This window comes from Dermochelys coriacea, chromosome 4 (genome assembly GCF_009764565.3).
Source record: "Dermochelys coriacea isolate rDerCor1 chromosome 4, rDerCor1.pri.v4, whole genome shotgun sequence".
Classification (NCBI taxonomy): Eukaryota; Metazoa; Chordata; order Testudines; family Dermochelyidae; genus Dermochelys; species Dermochelys coriacea.
In genome coordinates, this window is record NC_050071.1 from 133,444,522 (window position 1) to 133,460,933 (window position 16,412).

The window sequence follows — 16,412 nt, forward strand, 5'->3', positions numbered from 1 at the left end:
ATTTCCATAAATTAGTGGATTGCTCGTCTATTATGATGGATAGCCCATTTAGTCATGGCACTGATTCAAATCTTTGCCTTCCTGATGCTTGAAATAATTCCAGTTTCCACAATCTTCTTCTAAGTTTTTACTGCTGTGCAGCATTAATACTGAAATCAATCTTGATTTACATTTTTCTCTTTTCCAGGTGTTTTAGCTGGAGGCTCAAAACAGTATCTCTTTAGAGATGAGTGAAAGGATTTTCCACTATAGATCTACAGATCTGCATTCCAAGGTGGAAGACTTTTCTTAATATGACATACAAGCTGGAAAAGCATTACTTAATTGTCTACATGTATAGAATGTGTTTATTAGTGGCTCACTAAGACCCACTATTTGTTAGAAATATTAAACTTATTTTAAAATATATTGATTATATGTAATCCACAGAACACTGAGCAGCCACATGTCCCCTTTTTCCATATCTGTCATCTGTGTAAGTCTACTCCTTTCTTCAAATTTATTTTAAAAGAACCCACCCCAAGATATCAAACCTCTCCAATTGCCTAATAGCACAACTTTTCTTCTCCATAGCAACAAGGCCATAAAGCACTGAAGCAGGGATTGGCAACCTTTGGCACACGGGCCATCAGGGAAATCCGCTGGTGGGCCGGGACGGTTTGTTTACCTGCAGAGTCCGTAGGTTCGGCTAATCGCAGCTCCCACTGGCCACGGTTCACCATTCCAGGCCAATGGGGGCTGCAAGAAGCGGCGTGGGTCGAGGGATGTGCTGGGACCGGGGCCAGTGGGAGCTGTGATCTGTCAAATGTGCGGACACTGCAGGTAAACAAACCGGCCCGGCCCACTAGCGGATTTCCCTGATGGGCCGCATGCCAAAGGTTGTCGATCCCTGCACTAAAGGAAACTCATGCTACCACATGTAACTCTGACCAACTGGCCTTTGTGATTGGCAAATGCTAACCTGTAGCACCTGAGCCCTATATAAACAGAAATAGCCAATGGACTCTTCGAACAAATAAATCTTCTGCACGCCTGTGAACAGGACATAGTCTACCTACTGATAAAAAAACTAAAGACCAAATCAGCCATCTATCATCCTGTATCTAATCTCCCATTCCTAATTAAGATCATTCAGAAGTTAGCAAATTAACAATCACAAGTAACATCTAACCCCTACTAACACCCTGGACCTTTCCCAAGATGGATTTCGATCTGATTATGGCAGAGAGTGTATAGTAAATGATCTTCTTGACTGGGACAGTGGGAAAACGCTCATATTCACATTCCTAGATCTCTCCACAGACCTCAGAGCTTGGGCCAACAGCAATGCACTGAGCTGCTTTAGTTCCTATCTCTGAGGCCATTTTAAGGGGGGTCAAAATGGGCTGCTAGATCCAGGGCAGTCACTTGTCAGGTTTTGCAAGGCTCAATCCTGTCTCCCTCTGTCTTTCAATTTGTATGTACAACCCATGGGAGAGACCCAGAGACAGCTTGAGGGAAAATATGTGGGCATCAGTCAGCTTCACACCTTCTTCACGTACAATGCAGATGGTGCTATCTCCACCAGCTGTCCCAGGGTCTAGGAGATATGGGCCTAGATTAGGAAACAGTGGCTGAACTGTAATTTGGGTAATACACAAGTGCTATTGGTAGATTGAGGAAAATGCTATAAGCCCAGCTCCTCAAAGGTATTTAGGTTCCTAACATCCACTGATTTCAATGAATATAAATACCTTTGAGGACCGGGGCCTAAGGAACTAGCCAACATTATGACACCTCTCTCTTGAGGGTTTCAGTGGGTAGAATTGGTTGGTAGGATTGGTGACAATTAAATTGTCAGGGCAAGTTAAAGTGATGCTGTCTATTTAAGAATCACACTTCTGTCTCCTTTTTTTTTTTTTATTACCTGCTATAATTGCAAGTAACACACCAGGTTTCTACAAATGAGAAAGAAATAGAGGGAGGAAAAATTACTTACCTTATGTATTTGACAGCAATTGTTGTAGAGTCACTTTCATGCCTCCTCCTGCATAGTCAGTTTCCCGTCATTTGTGCAGGTCTTTCATGCAGCAACACGTTTGTAATGATAGGAGAAGGTGATTGTAGAGCTAATAACATGGACAGGAGGATTGCAGGGCAGATTGTGCATCTGAGACTGCTGCTAAATAGTTTTTAAAAACAGACCAGATTTCAAGTTGACACTGTCCCCTTAAGCACTCAAAATGGCAAAAAGCAATTACTATGGTAAAAAGAGTTGAGCAAGCAAAAACATAGCGAAGCACAAAAGCCATCAGGCTGTGTGAATTAAATGAACTGGTGTCACATGGAGTGAGTTGGCTTGACAGAATTAAATGTGTTTTGATATAATTTCAATGGATATAATTTAGGTTTATTTTTAAGAATTGTTTCTATTTTTATCCATTTACATTTTCATAGGTTGTGCAAAATTACGGGTTTTAAGCATCTTTTTATGTTTATCTATTCAAATGTTCACAGATGCAGGAACTTAAAGGCGGTGGGGGTAGGGTTCAAACAATAATTATGTAATGTCAGTGGATGTCAAGAGTCAAACAGTTCAAGGTGTATAACCATTGAAACACAAGTTGTTAACATCACATGCCGAAATATACAAAGCAGATATCCTTAAATCAAACTCTAAAATGTTCCCAAGCAGCATTTTCCTTACTTGTACTATCTGTAAATTTCAATTATTATCGATGGAAATATGTTTTCCTTGTTTGTGTGTGGGGGGGAAGATCGACATTTGCCAATAAAAATCTAATCCTTCCAAGCCTATCAATTAAGACAACTGCCAATTGAATACAGTCAGATGTAACTGTCAAGCGGCATCTATTGGCTACAAGAATCAAAGAAACAGTGGTCAACAACAGGGCAGTTGAGTCAATCAAAATGGTCAGCTAGCCAGGTAGTACCACTTCCTGGTACTAGTTATCCAGGAAGTGAGTTCAGAGGGGGAAAGCAAAGGGATTGTTCACAAAGACAATCACAATAATAAAGAGTTAAATAACATGGGTTAAAACTTTATGGTCAATGACAGCGGCTCTCCAGCTCTCAACAGAGAGATGGCATGTGGTCACCTCAGATCTCATTCAACAGACCATCTTGTTAATTGACTGGGCAGCTTCCTCTCCCTTGTGTGATTGCTTGGGCAACTGTCCTTTCTGATTTACAATTGCGTTAACATCCCTATGGCACCCACAATGACTGTTTACATGGGGAAATATTTCACATTTTTATAGAATGTTATTTAGCAGATGGAAAGATGGAGAAAAATCAGCACTGGGTGACCAACCAGCTCTCCACAGACCACACCAGTAAGTTCTCTTTGGTCTACATCTTGGGACCCGCATTGCACAATGTGGGACAAAGATGGTGGTGGGTGTGGGGAGATGACAGCTGGCCTGACACTGGCATTAAAGAAAACCAAAGGCACTTTGAAGAAGAAGTGTTTTCAAGATGGAGAGGGTAAGGTTGAGGTGGGCCGCTCTAGGGTCTTTAAGCGCCAGAATAATTTAGCCTTGAATTTGGCCTATACGACATAATTCATGCAGACACTGGTGTAGAGCCTGGCACAGGCATAGAGTGGAGGAAGGTGGCATGACTTGTGTCCCCATATCCTGGGCCTGCCAGAGGCCAGTTCGACCCTTGGCTCTCGTTACCGCAGTAAAGCCCCTAACTTGCACCTGGTTAACTAATGCCCCTATGGGCCTTGTAGCAGCCAGTAAATAACTAGGGATTGGTTCAACCTGGCCAAACCATCTCCCACTCATCCTCTGGAATGCTTCTGCCCCATGGCCTATTGCTGGAGCCAGTAAGACGACAGAGCTGGCACTGTAGTAGGTGGGCTGGGCCCTTCTATGATAAAATATTCCCCTGAAGTCATGGCTGCTTTGCAGCCTCTTTGAGTGGCTACGCTGGAACAAAGGAGCCACAAGGCAACTATGACTTTGGTTCATAATGTCTAGGCTGTGAGACAATTCAATGGGAATTACAAGTGCTCACTACCTAGCAGGATTGAGCCCAACAGGCCTTCTTCACTGTTGCCATAAGGCTGGATAAAGGGGCAGGCATGAACCTCCTCCCTACCTGTGGGGCATTGCCCTGTTACACCTGGCACAAATTTCATTCTGCCACTCTGCCAGCTCTACAGCATCTCCTCAGGAGCCTTACGGGCAGTTGGGGATTGGAGGGCAGGTGAGAGGTGAGCAGGATGGAGGAGGGAGAGGGCAGGAGAGGGTTTAGTCATATAGGATCTGTGCCTGGTGATTCTGCACTGTTGCAAAGCCCTCTGAGGACCTTTGATGCAGGGGTACAAGTTAGGGTAAGGGCCATTCAGACTCCCCAAACCCTCTGAATAGAGGATGTACAAAGTGCTTTCCCTCTGCCCTGGAGCTGGTGCATGAATCTGCCCCATCGTGTGTAGAACGCCACTCCATTAAACCCCTCCTACAGAGGCAGGTGTGGAGATATTTGGAAGGTTGGCTGAAAAGGGAGTGCTCTGAGTGAGCAATGCCTTTCAAAGTTTGTTTGGGTTTCCTGGGAGGATTTACCAAAATAGCCTTCATCTTTTTGGGCTGCCATTAAGTACTTTCTCATTAGAAATTCCTTGTTCCTCCACATGCTTGCAAACCTGCAGTGGCTCCACCATGAAGGGACCTTCCTCCCAGCTTTCTTGCCTTCCTTGATTAAGCCCTTTGTTAAAAGTTGAAAAAGCAGGCTCTGACTGTCAATGGCTCAAGCAATTGCTCTGAGACATGATATCGATCTGTTCCCTACAAAATAGACTCCAGCAGTTGATGAGGCTCGCCTCAAAGGGTCTTAGATTCACACATATTCTGAAGAGCAGCTTGAGGGGGAAAAAAGCTTCTTAGTATCACTCTTTCGGTCTAGTAATACAATGTGCTCTGTTTCCTTAAGATAAAGGATAAACCTGTACAACACAGTCTTTTATAATTAGATCCCAGAAGAAGCTCACTCCTATAAAACAGCAAATGGAAGCCAGGGGTTTGATCCTGTAAAATGCTGCCAGGGCAGGGATGTCAATGAGTGCTGTGGGCACTCAACACCTCTCAGCACTGGGATTTAAGGCCAATATGTTCAAACTTTAGTTCCAAAAGTTGGGCACCTAAGTAAAAGTGTGGCACATCCTCTGCCCCCATGGACTTCTTAGCGCCCACAGATGCAAATCATGTAACTCCATCAACTTCAGCAGAAGTTCTCTCTGCCACTGACCTGCAGTCTGGCCTTGGGCAAGTCACCTCACCTGTCTGTGTCTTTATTTCCTCTCCCACCACTAGTCTATTTAACCTAGCTAAGGTACTCCCATTTCTGTAGTATCTGAGCACCTCTTAATCTTTTCATAGATTGGTAGCGTTTAAGGCCAGAAGATCCACACGGGACCATTAGATCATCTAGTCTGACCTCCTGCACAACACAGACCATAGAATTTCACCCTGTTTTGTGCCCAACTCTTATGTCTCACTAAAACATACCTCTCATAACAGCATCAAATCTTGATTTGAAGACATCCAGAGAATCCACCACTTCCTTTGGTAGTTTGTTCCAGTGGTTACTCACCCTCTTGTTAAAAGATTGTCCTTTATTTCCAGTTTGAATTTGTCTGGCTTTAACTTTCAGCCAGGGGCGCTTGATCTGCTTTTCTCCACCAGTGAAAGAGATCTTTAGTACCCAATATTTTCTTCCCAAGAAGGGTATTCATCAAGTCACCTCTTGATCTTCTTTTTAAGACATTAAACAGATGGAGCTCTTTACGTCTCTCACTGTAAGGCATTTTAATTCTGCTCTCAGACAGTTTTTGTGGCTCTTCTCCGCAGCATCTCCAATTCTTCAACACCCTTTTTAAAATGTGGACATCACAGCTGCACTCAGTATTCCAGTATCGATCCCACCATGCTGTATCCAGAAGTAAAATCACCCTCCTGGTCCTGCTCCCTACTCCCCAACTTATGCATCCAATGATCACATTTGCCCTTCGTCATCAGGGTGGGAGCTCACGTTGAGCTGCGGGTCTCCCCTGACTCCTGAATCCTTGTCAGAGTCACTGCTTTCCAGGGTACAGTCCCCATTCTGTAGCCATGGTCTGCATTCCTTGTTCTTAGATGTCTGACTTTACATTTGACTGCATTAAAACATATTTTGTTTGAAAGGCCCCGGTTTACCTGGTGATCCAGAAGACTGCCTGTCTTGATCATGGTTTACAACTCCACCAGTCTTTGTGCAATCCACAACTTTTATCAGCAGTGATTTTATATTTATATCCAGATCATTGAAAAAATTACTGAATGGTATCAGGCATAGTACCAGTCCCTGCTGAACCCCACTTAAAAACACCCCATTCTCCGCTGCTTTTTGAGATGTCAGTTAGCCGGTTCTTAATCTATTCAACTTGTGCTTTAGTGATGCTTCATAATACTAACTTTTAATCAGAATGTCATGCAGTGCTAAGTCAACCATCTACCCTTTTAATGTATTAAACACCTCTGAGAGGAAGAGAAGAGCTGTTCTCTCCCTTTTGCAGAAGGGAAACTGAGGTACAAAGGAAGATTAAGTGGCTTATCTGAGACCATGCTGAAAGTCTGCAGTAGAGCAGGGAATTGAACCCCGGTCTTCCTGAGTGGCAGCTATCCCAAGTCCCAGCCTAGCACCCTAACAACTAGACAATCCTTCCTCACTTCGAGTGTAAGGCCTTCAGGGCACTGATTGTCTCTTCCTATCTGTTGATACACTGCCTACCACAATGTAGACTGACCAGATGTCCTGATTTTATAGGGACAGGCCCGACTTTTGGGTCTTTTTCTTATATAGGCTCCTATTACCCCCCATCCCCTGTCCCAATTTTTCACATTTGCTGTCTGGTCACCCTACCACAAAATGTGATCTTGGTTTGGGTCTCTAGGTGCCACTGTAATACAAATAATAATAATTAGAACCTTTTCACATGTTTCAGAGTAGCAGCTGTGTCAGTCTGTGTTTTCAAAAAGAAAAGGAGTACTTGTGGCACTTTAGAGACTAACAAATTTATTTGAGCATAAACTTTCGTGAGCTACAGCTCACTTCATCTGATGCACCGGATGCATCCGATGAAGTGAGCTGTAGCTCACGAAAGCTTATGCTCAAATAAATTTGTTAGTCTCTAAGGTGCCACAAGTACTCGTTTTCTTTTTTCACATGTTGTGTTCCGTTATGTTCCCGATATACACACACAGACATTAGATATATCATACAATACTCTTGCTGGAAGTTTGCAGCGTAAAACTACTTTATTTCTTAGAATCTGGAATACTAACACAGAAGAACCAAAAAACAGAGAGAGAGAGCAGGTTTCTCCCTGCTGGACAGAGGCACAACTCAACCCACTTTGCTTTGGGCTGTTTTTTTGCAGATGAATTGCTCAAGAATCAAGACCCAGATTGCATGCCTTCTTATAGAGCCCTCAGCCTCCATTCAGGACCAGGAAACCCCTTACTCTTAAAGTGACAGCTTGTAATTTTGCAAAAAAGAAAAGAAGTACTTGTGGCACCTTAGAGACTAACAAATTTATTTGAGCATAAGCTTTCGTGAGCTACAGCTCACTTCTCAGTACAGCACAGGTTCCTTATGAAGTGTATTTGGAAATGAGCAGTAAAAGAGGTACTAAATCCTAAAGTTCTTACTTTGTACTTATTCACAGACTGCAGTGGTAGTTTGCCTGGGTAAAGATAGCACAGCCTGAGAATTCTCTGATCTAACGAATTATTTGTTCATCTGAGCCACAATCTAGCAAAGCACTTAAACCAGTGCTTAGCTGTAAGCACCCAAATTAATTCCACTGAAGTCCATGCTGTTTAAAAGCTAAGCACATGCTTCAGAGCTTTGTTCAATTGGGCCCCCAAGGCAGCATCTCATCTTTTGGGACTAAAGGTAACATTTAGCCCAGAGGCAGCTGAGCTTTTGTGGTTTCAGTGAAATAATATCTGTGGTTGGAAGCTGAAAACTTAAGTTTTTTTATATTTTAAATCCCTGGTTGTTTGTAACCTTCCAGTCTCACATTCTTATCAATCATTAAATATATTTTTGAAAGGCTGATTCAATCAGAGAACTTCTTATTTATTTCCATATACATTCAAGAGCATAATCATATGTTATTTAGGGGAGCTGCTTCACCTAATTCTGCAGATATTACAGTGGGAAGAATAGTCTGTGAAACACTTTCCCGGGGAGGACCTCTGGCTTGGGACATTTAAATCTGGTGTAGACCAAATAGTGGAGACCCATACAATAGGTAGCATGCCTGCAGTGGAAGTGGACGGAAACAGAAGACAGAGCTTTGTTGCAGATAGAAATTCATGGGATTTTATAAAAAGAAAAGGAGTACTTGTGGCACCTTAGAGACTAACAAATTTATTAGAGCATAAGCTTTCGTGAGCTACAGCTCACTTCATCGGATGCATTTGGTGGAAAAAACAGAGGACAGATTTATATACACACACACACAGAGAACATGAAACAATGGGTTTATCATACACACTGTAAGGAGAGTGATCACTTAAGATAAGCCATCACCAACAGCAGGGGGGGGAAAGGAGGAAAACCTTTCATGGTGACAAGCAGGTAGGCTAATTCCAGCAGTTAACAAGAATATCAGAGGAACAGTGGGGGGTGGGGTGGGAGGGAGAAATACCATGGGGAAATAGTTTTACTTTGTGTAGTGACTCATCCATTCCCAGTCTCTATTCAAGCCTAAGTTAATTGTATCCAGTTTGCAAATTAATTCCAATTCAGCAGTCTCTCCTTGGAGTCTGTTTTTGAAGCTTTTTTGTTGAAGTATAGCCACTCTTAGGTCTGTGATCGAGTGACCAGAGAGATTGAAGTGTTCTCCAACTGGTTTTTGAATGTTATAATTCTTGACGTCTGATTTGTGTCCATTCATTCTTTTACGTAGAGACTGTCCATTTTGGCCAATGTACATGGCAGAGGGGCATTGCTGGCACATGATGGCATATATCACATTGGTAGATGCGCAGGTGAACGAGCCTCTGATAGTGTGGCTGATGTGATTAGGCCCTATGATGGTATCCCCTGAATAGATATGTGGACAGAGTTGGCAACGGGCTTTGTTGCAAGGATAGGTTCCTGGGTTAGTGGTTCTGTTGTGTGGTGTGTGGTTGCTGGTGAGTATTTGCTTCAGATTGGGGGGCTGTCTGTAAGCAAGGACTGGTCTGTCTCCGAAGATCTGAGAGAGCGATGGCTCGTCCTTCAGGATAGGTTGTAGATCCTTGATGATGCGTTGGAGAGGTTTTAGTTGGGGGCTGAAGGTGATGGCTAGTGGCGTTCTGTTGTTTTCTTTGTTGGGCCTGTCCTGTAGTAGGTGACTTCTGGGTACTCTTCTGGCTCTGTCAATCTGTTTCTTCACTTCAGCAGGTGGGTATTGTAGTTGTAGGAATGCATGATAGAGATCTTGTAGGTGTTTGTCTCTGTCTGAGACCTGTTCATACTCCGACCTATTCATGATGACGACAGCACCTCCTTTGTCAGCCTTTTTGATTATGATGTCAGAGTTGTTTCTGAGGCTGTGGATGGCACTGTGTTCTGCGTGGCTGAGGTTATGGGGTAAGCGATGCTGCTTTTCCACAATTTCAGCTCGTGCACGTCGGCAGAAGCAGTCTATGTAGAAATCCAGGCTGCTGTTTCGACCTTCAGGAGGAGTCCACCCAGAATCCTTCTTTTTGTAGTGTTGGCATCAACCTCAGCCTGGACCAGTCCACACAAGAGATCCACTTCCTGGACACTACGGTGCTAATAAGCGATGGTCACATAAACACCACCCTATATCGGAAACCTACTGACCGCTATTCCTACCTACATGCCTCTAGCTTTCATCCAGATCATACCACTCGATCCATTGTCTACAGCCAAGCGCTACGATACAACCGCATTTGCTCCAACCCCTCAGACAGAGACAAACACCTACAAGATCTCTATCATGCATTCCTACAACTACAATACCCACCTGCTGAAGTGAAGAAACAGATTGACAGAGCCAGAAGAGTACCCAGAAGTCACCTACTACAGGACAGGCCCAACAAAGAAAACAACAGAACGCCACTAGCCATCACCTTCAGCCCCCAACTAAAACCTCTCCAACGCATCATCAAGGATCTACAACCTATCCTGAAGGACGAGCCATCGCTCTCTCAGATCTTGGGAGACAGACCAGTCCTTGCTTACAGACAGCCCCCCAATCTGAAGCAAATACTCACCAGCAACCACACACCACACAACAGAACCACTAACCCAGGAACCTATCCTTGCAACAAAGCCCGTTGCCAACTCTGTCCACATATCTATTCAGGGGATACCATCATAGGGCCTAATCACATCAGCCACACTATCAGAGGCTCGTTCACCTGCGCATCTACCAATGTGATATATGCCATCATGTGCCAGCAATGCCCCTCTGCCATGTACATTGGTCAAAATGGACAGTCTCTACGTAAAAGAATGAATGGACACAAATCAGACGTCAAGAATTATAACATTCAAAAACCAGTTGGAGAACACTTCAATCTCTCTGGTCACTCGATCACAGACCTAAGAGTGGCTATACTTCAACAAAAAAGCTTCAAAAACAGACTCCAAGGAGAGACTGCTGAATTGGAATTAATTTGCAAACTGGATACAATTAACTTAGGCTTGAATAGAGACTGGGAATGGATGAGTCACTACACAAAGTAAAACTATTTCCCCATGGTATTTCTCCCTCCCACCCCACCCCCCACTGTTCCTCTGATATTCTTGTTAACTGCTGGAATTAGCCTACCTGCTTGTCACCATGAAAGGTTTTCCTCCTTTCCCCCCCCTGCTGTTGGTGATGGCTTATCTTAAGTGATCACTCTCCTTACAGTGTGTATGATAAACCCATTGTTTCATGTTCTCTGTGTGTGTGTATATAAATCTCTCCTCTGTTTTTTCCACCAAATGCATCCGATGAAGTGAGCTGTAGCTCACGAAAGCTTATGCTCTAATAAATTTGTTAGTCTCTAAAGTGCCACAAGTACTCCTTTTCTATTTGCGAATACAGACTAACATGGCTGCTACTCTGAAACATGGGATTTTATAGTTGTTCATTTTGCCTAGTTTTCTTTGATCGGAATTCGATCTGCCCAAATGATCAGTTGTATCTGAACAGCATGGACCAGGGCTTCAGCTGATGTAAACCACTAACTTCAGAGGGGCAACTCTGATTTACACCAGAAGAGAATCCTGCCCTATAGTTTTAAGGACACACTTACAGCCTGAATTGTGCTATAAAAAAGACTATTCCATGTTATTTACAGTACAGATACTGAATAATTAAACTGATGTTAACTCTGTTCAAGAAACAGAAAAGAATTTGTATCCTACGTTGTTTTAAACTTCCAAACTCTGCTGTTTTTCCTGTGTCTCTTTGGGCTGCTCCAATGGGACTTACAGGTTGAGAAATACACAATACGCTATGTATAAATATTACACAAGTACACAGTTATGCGCGGTTGCTGCAGGCACATTATGTGTCCACGATACACGGTAATAATAAGTTATAAATAAAAGCCTTCAAGGGATTTTTATATGTGAAGTTTCTCTTACTGTTAGTTAGTTCCCATTTCAAACTTCATCTCATGGCTTCTTGTCTATAGATATTTCCTTAGATGATCTCTTGCAACATTAATGCTCTGTCCTAGCAATGCTTTAGCTGAACCCGTGTTGGAGTTCCTAGCCATCATCATTATAATTTTTTTTCCATGTATAATGCACTATTGGCAAGGGTCCCCTAATGTTTTAGCTGCTGCGCTGTATTCTTCCTTTCATCGTGTGAGAGGCAGGGGCTGCAAATCCAAGCAGAATGTTTAGTATACAGTTCTCTCTGTTTTGTATCCGTACATGCTCTGCCCATGCTCTGGCTTTCTTTTCTGTGTTGTTGCAAATAAAGCATGCTCTGTGCTCTGCTTGTAGGTCTAGCGAGTTTTAGATGCATCCTTTGGAGGGTTGTTTTTAAGCAGCAAGGATCCAGAGAGAGCAGTATCCCCTATTTTCTACATACAAAGAACAAAATAGGCCCTTTCAGTCTAGATACTTATTTACTGCTCATATTAAGGTGACACAGCACGGCCAGAAGGCAGCAGGAGAGTGATATAAGAAGGATATGTAAGTCCCAGGATGAGGAGAAGCCTTATTCCCTGTAAAGGGAAGAAACGTTTCTATAGATTAATTAAAAGCATCTGGAGCCAATTAGAGCATCTGAAGCTAGTCTTCTGATAAAAAACCCCTGCTTCAATCTTCCAGGGGAAGTAGTTGGAGCAGAAAGCAGTTTGGAGGAATTGAAGTAGAGGAGAGTTTGGAGAAGTGCCATGGCTGCCTAGAAGACCAAGACCCTAGGTAAAGAGACACCCAGCTTGTGCAGAGAGAGAGGGCAGGAAGCCCCACAAGCTGAAGAGCAGGAGGGGGCAGTAGCCCAGGGGAAGGAAGCACCAGTTCAAGTGGTTTACCACTATCCCTAGGGCCCCTGGGCTGGGACCCAGAGTAGAGGGCGGGCCTGGGTCCGTCCCTCTCCACTACCCTTCTCTGGGTTACTAGTGGGACAGTAAATGCCCTAGGTCAGGGGCAGGAAACTGTGCCCTGACCCCCCCCCCCCAAGAAGAGGAAGCGTGGAACGCATCATAATCATACTGGCAATTTGCCACAGGAAGCACCTAAGGGCTTCAATGGATATTGGGGTCCATCATGCTAGGTGCTGTCCAGTCCCTGTGCTGAAGACCTTACAATCAAAATAGCCAAGGCAAACCAAAGGAAGGAAAAAGGAAACTTATTATCCCTTTTTATACAGGGGAAATGAACAGAGGCACAGAGAGATTAAGGGCTGCTCTAAAGCTCACTGATATCAATGGGAAACTTTCAATTGACTTCACTGGGCTTTGAATCAGGACCTAAATGACTTGCCTGAGGACAGTCAGAAAGTCTTTGGCAGAGATCTCCTGAATCCCAGTCCACAAGACTGTCCTGCCTCCCTCGAGATGACACTGGCAAATGTGTTGTCCTTGTCTAGTGGCTGGTCCAGTAGAAGATAAAACCCTTCAATGCAGCCAATTAAGGGAGATAGTTCTTTAGACCATGCTGCCAAAATGAGAACACTTGGGTGGATGCTGGGTAAGATGACAGGCTATGTAATGAAAGAGTATGAGCTATGAGACAGATAGCCCCTGTCACAGAAAAGCTGTGGAAGTAGTGACTGAGATGGCTGTGTGATGTGAGATGTGGGATATGTTGGTCAGAGAGTACAAGAGCTAGTGGTCATGGGATAAAGACAACCTAAAAATGTGGTTTGAGATGGAGAAAGAAGAGATGAAGAAGGTTGGCGTGCGCTTGGAAGACACGCTTGACGAAAAAACGTAGAGACAAAGAACAAGAGTTGCTGGCCTCAATTGATGGGATAAGGCAAAGGAGAAGAAGTTCTTTAGATCAAGTGGGAGAGGTCTGAGAGGTATTAGAATCTGGCCTTTAGCTAGAGGTAGTGCTTGTACTCTGTGCCACTCTCACTTTGGTCTCCAAATCTGTCCCCTTCTCTCTCTGTCATGTGCCATGTCTCCGATTCTCAGAATTTTGGCCTATTCTCCTCTAATCCTCAGACCCTTGGCCTACTTTCCTCCAACACAGTACACAGAGGAGCTGTGTCTCTGGTGTTACCTCTATCCCTGCTTTTAGGTGACATTTTATCAATATATAGAAATAAAATTTGGATACAATTTCCCCCAAATATCCCTTACGTTTCCTAGCCAATGATAGAGCTGGTCAATACTTTTGAAATCTGAAGATGTTTGAAATTTCAAAACTATGAACTGGGCAAAAGACAGTCCCTGGCCAGACAATAAGCTTTATTGGGGGCAGGAGTAATTTCTTGCTATGCAATAGCCACAGAACCTAGAACAATGGGGTGCCAGTCTTGATTGGCTCCTTCAAGCACTGCAATAATCAATGATCACAAGAACACATTCTCCTCACTTCCTATCAAAAAAAGAAAACATGTTCACAGTTCCATACACATGACTTTCTCCTGTTATTGTCCTACCCTCAGAATGTGCTACCAGATGTACACAAGTTGCGATTGGATAGCAACATTTTTTCTGCATGTTGTACTGTGGCCTCGCCCACCTTTTTTAATGGTGCATGAAAGAAACATGTTTCTGTGATTGCCTGGATCTGCTATGAAAATAGGGTGACAACATGGGGCTCCTGCATTTTTGAAACCTTTCTTCTCCCTCATTTTGTATTCTGCTGTTTCAGGAATTGATGGCAATTCAATAGATAAATAAAACTCACAGCACAGGTGGGATCTGAAGCACATGAACTAAAAATTAATCCTGACAACCTTTGGAAGTTAGGCGGGAAGCTCATGGGAGCAGGCTCTGTCCTTTGCTATGTGTCTGTACAGCACTTAGCGTGATGAGGCCCCTAGCACTACTGCAATATCAATAGTTAATAATAATGACAGATGCTAGCAAGATCTGAATGAATGCTTCCCTGACTGCTACCTGGGAGGGCAAGAGACTATAGGTATACTTATGTCAATACAGTTTGCTCCTGCTCTGCTTAAATATTCATCATTTTCAGCTGTGTCAAAGGATCAACTTTGCCTGGTGCTGGGTACAAATGACCTTAGTACTGAATGCAGGGGTAGTGCAATATGGTTACCAAGGTTGTAATTACTGTAGTGATACAGGAAAGCAGGACTGTGCTTAACCTGTCCCATATGAGGGGGGACACCTTCATTTGAAAGAATGTCATTAAGCAGGGGCCGGAATGTCAGAGGCATGTGAGAGTCCTCTCTAAACTTGCTTAACCTGTTCTTCCCCACTGTTTAAAGAATAGAGCTAAATACGCTTCATTAGAGCCTCTTTTGTTATTTTAATTGCTCAATCAGAGCTGAAACCAGTTGTGGTAGGACTGTTTGTATTTGTATACGACTGTGTGTACATAAATCTCCCCACTGTATTTTCCACTGAATGCATCTGATGAAGTGAGCTGTAGCTCACAAAAGCTTACGCTCAAATAAATTTGTTAGTCTCTAAGGTGCCACAAGTACTCCTTTTCTGGTAGGACTGTGTTTCTGCCCTGCCTGCTAAGAGCTAAAATCACTGAGAGACTGATGTGCAGAGTTCACAGCAGAGAGGGAGAAGGTGACTGACAGCAGGGTGGCGGCGAAGAGGAGTGATGAGCCACCAGCGGCGGAGAGGCGCAATGAGCTGTCAGGAGGGCAGTGGTGGAGAGGCGTGATGAGCAGCCAGCAGGGCAGCGGCAGAGAGGTACAACGGGTAGCTAGCAGGGCAGCGACGGAGAGGTGTGATGAGCGGTCAGCAGGGTGGCAGCAGAGAGGCACGACATGTGGCCACCAGGGCAGCGGCAGAGAGGTGCAATGAGTGGCTAGCAGGGCACCGGTGGAGTGGCGCAGTGAGAGCAGTAAGTAGGTGGCTGATGGGTGGCCAGCGGAGTGAGTAAGATGCCTCTTACCACTTACCCAGGGTGGGAGGTGAACTGTGCAGATGCACCTCTGAACTCTGGGTCTGCACTGACTAAGGACAGCAACTGTGAGTGGGGTGAAGAGAAGCAGAAAAGGGTTAAGCATGTGAAATGGACTTTTGGGCTGCTGGACTTAACAACCTGAGGGGAAAAGGGCGCCGCCCAACCTACTTGGGGGTGGTGAACCCTGTTTCCAGTGCTTTCCCAAATTAACTCTGAGTTACTTCCTTCCATTTATTAAAATTTTATTTTCTACACTTGGACTCTGCGCTTGGCAGTGGGGAAATATCACCTCTCAGAGGTGCCCGGGGTGTGTAATTTCCCCAGGTTACTGGGTGGGGACTTGAGCTGATTCTGCATTGGATCAAAGGAAAGGAACCCTCAGATATTGAGCCTGGCCCTAGTTGCTGCTGGCTCCACCTGGGTTACACAAAGAAACAATTGATAATAATCAAGTAGCCCGTTTACTTATTGTTCAAATTCAGGCAGTGACAGTTCAACGCAAGCTTAGGGTTGATTCCTTCAGTACTACTGTCTTTAACGGGAGCCCAGTTTGAGTAAGAACTGCAGAGTTTAGGGCATAGGTTTTAAGAACCTTCCTGTAGCATTATATACGCCATCTTCTCAGACCACTTCCTTGTGAATCCACTGCTCCTATCTTTATTGTCATGACAAAGGATATAACTCAAATTGGTGAACAGTGGGGAAGAATGGCTTTAGCTGTGTTGTTCAAAATCCCCAACAGCAAGAATAAGGAGTAAGGCAGATATGCCTGCAAAGAGATGAACCTTTCACATTATCTCAAAGCAGGGGAAAATGGATCCTATATATTAAAAGTATTA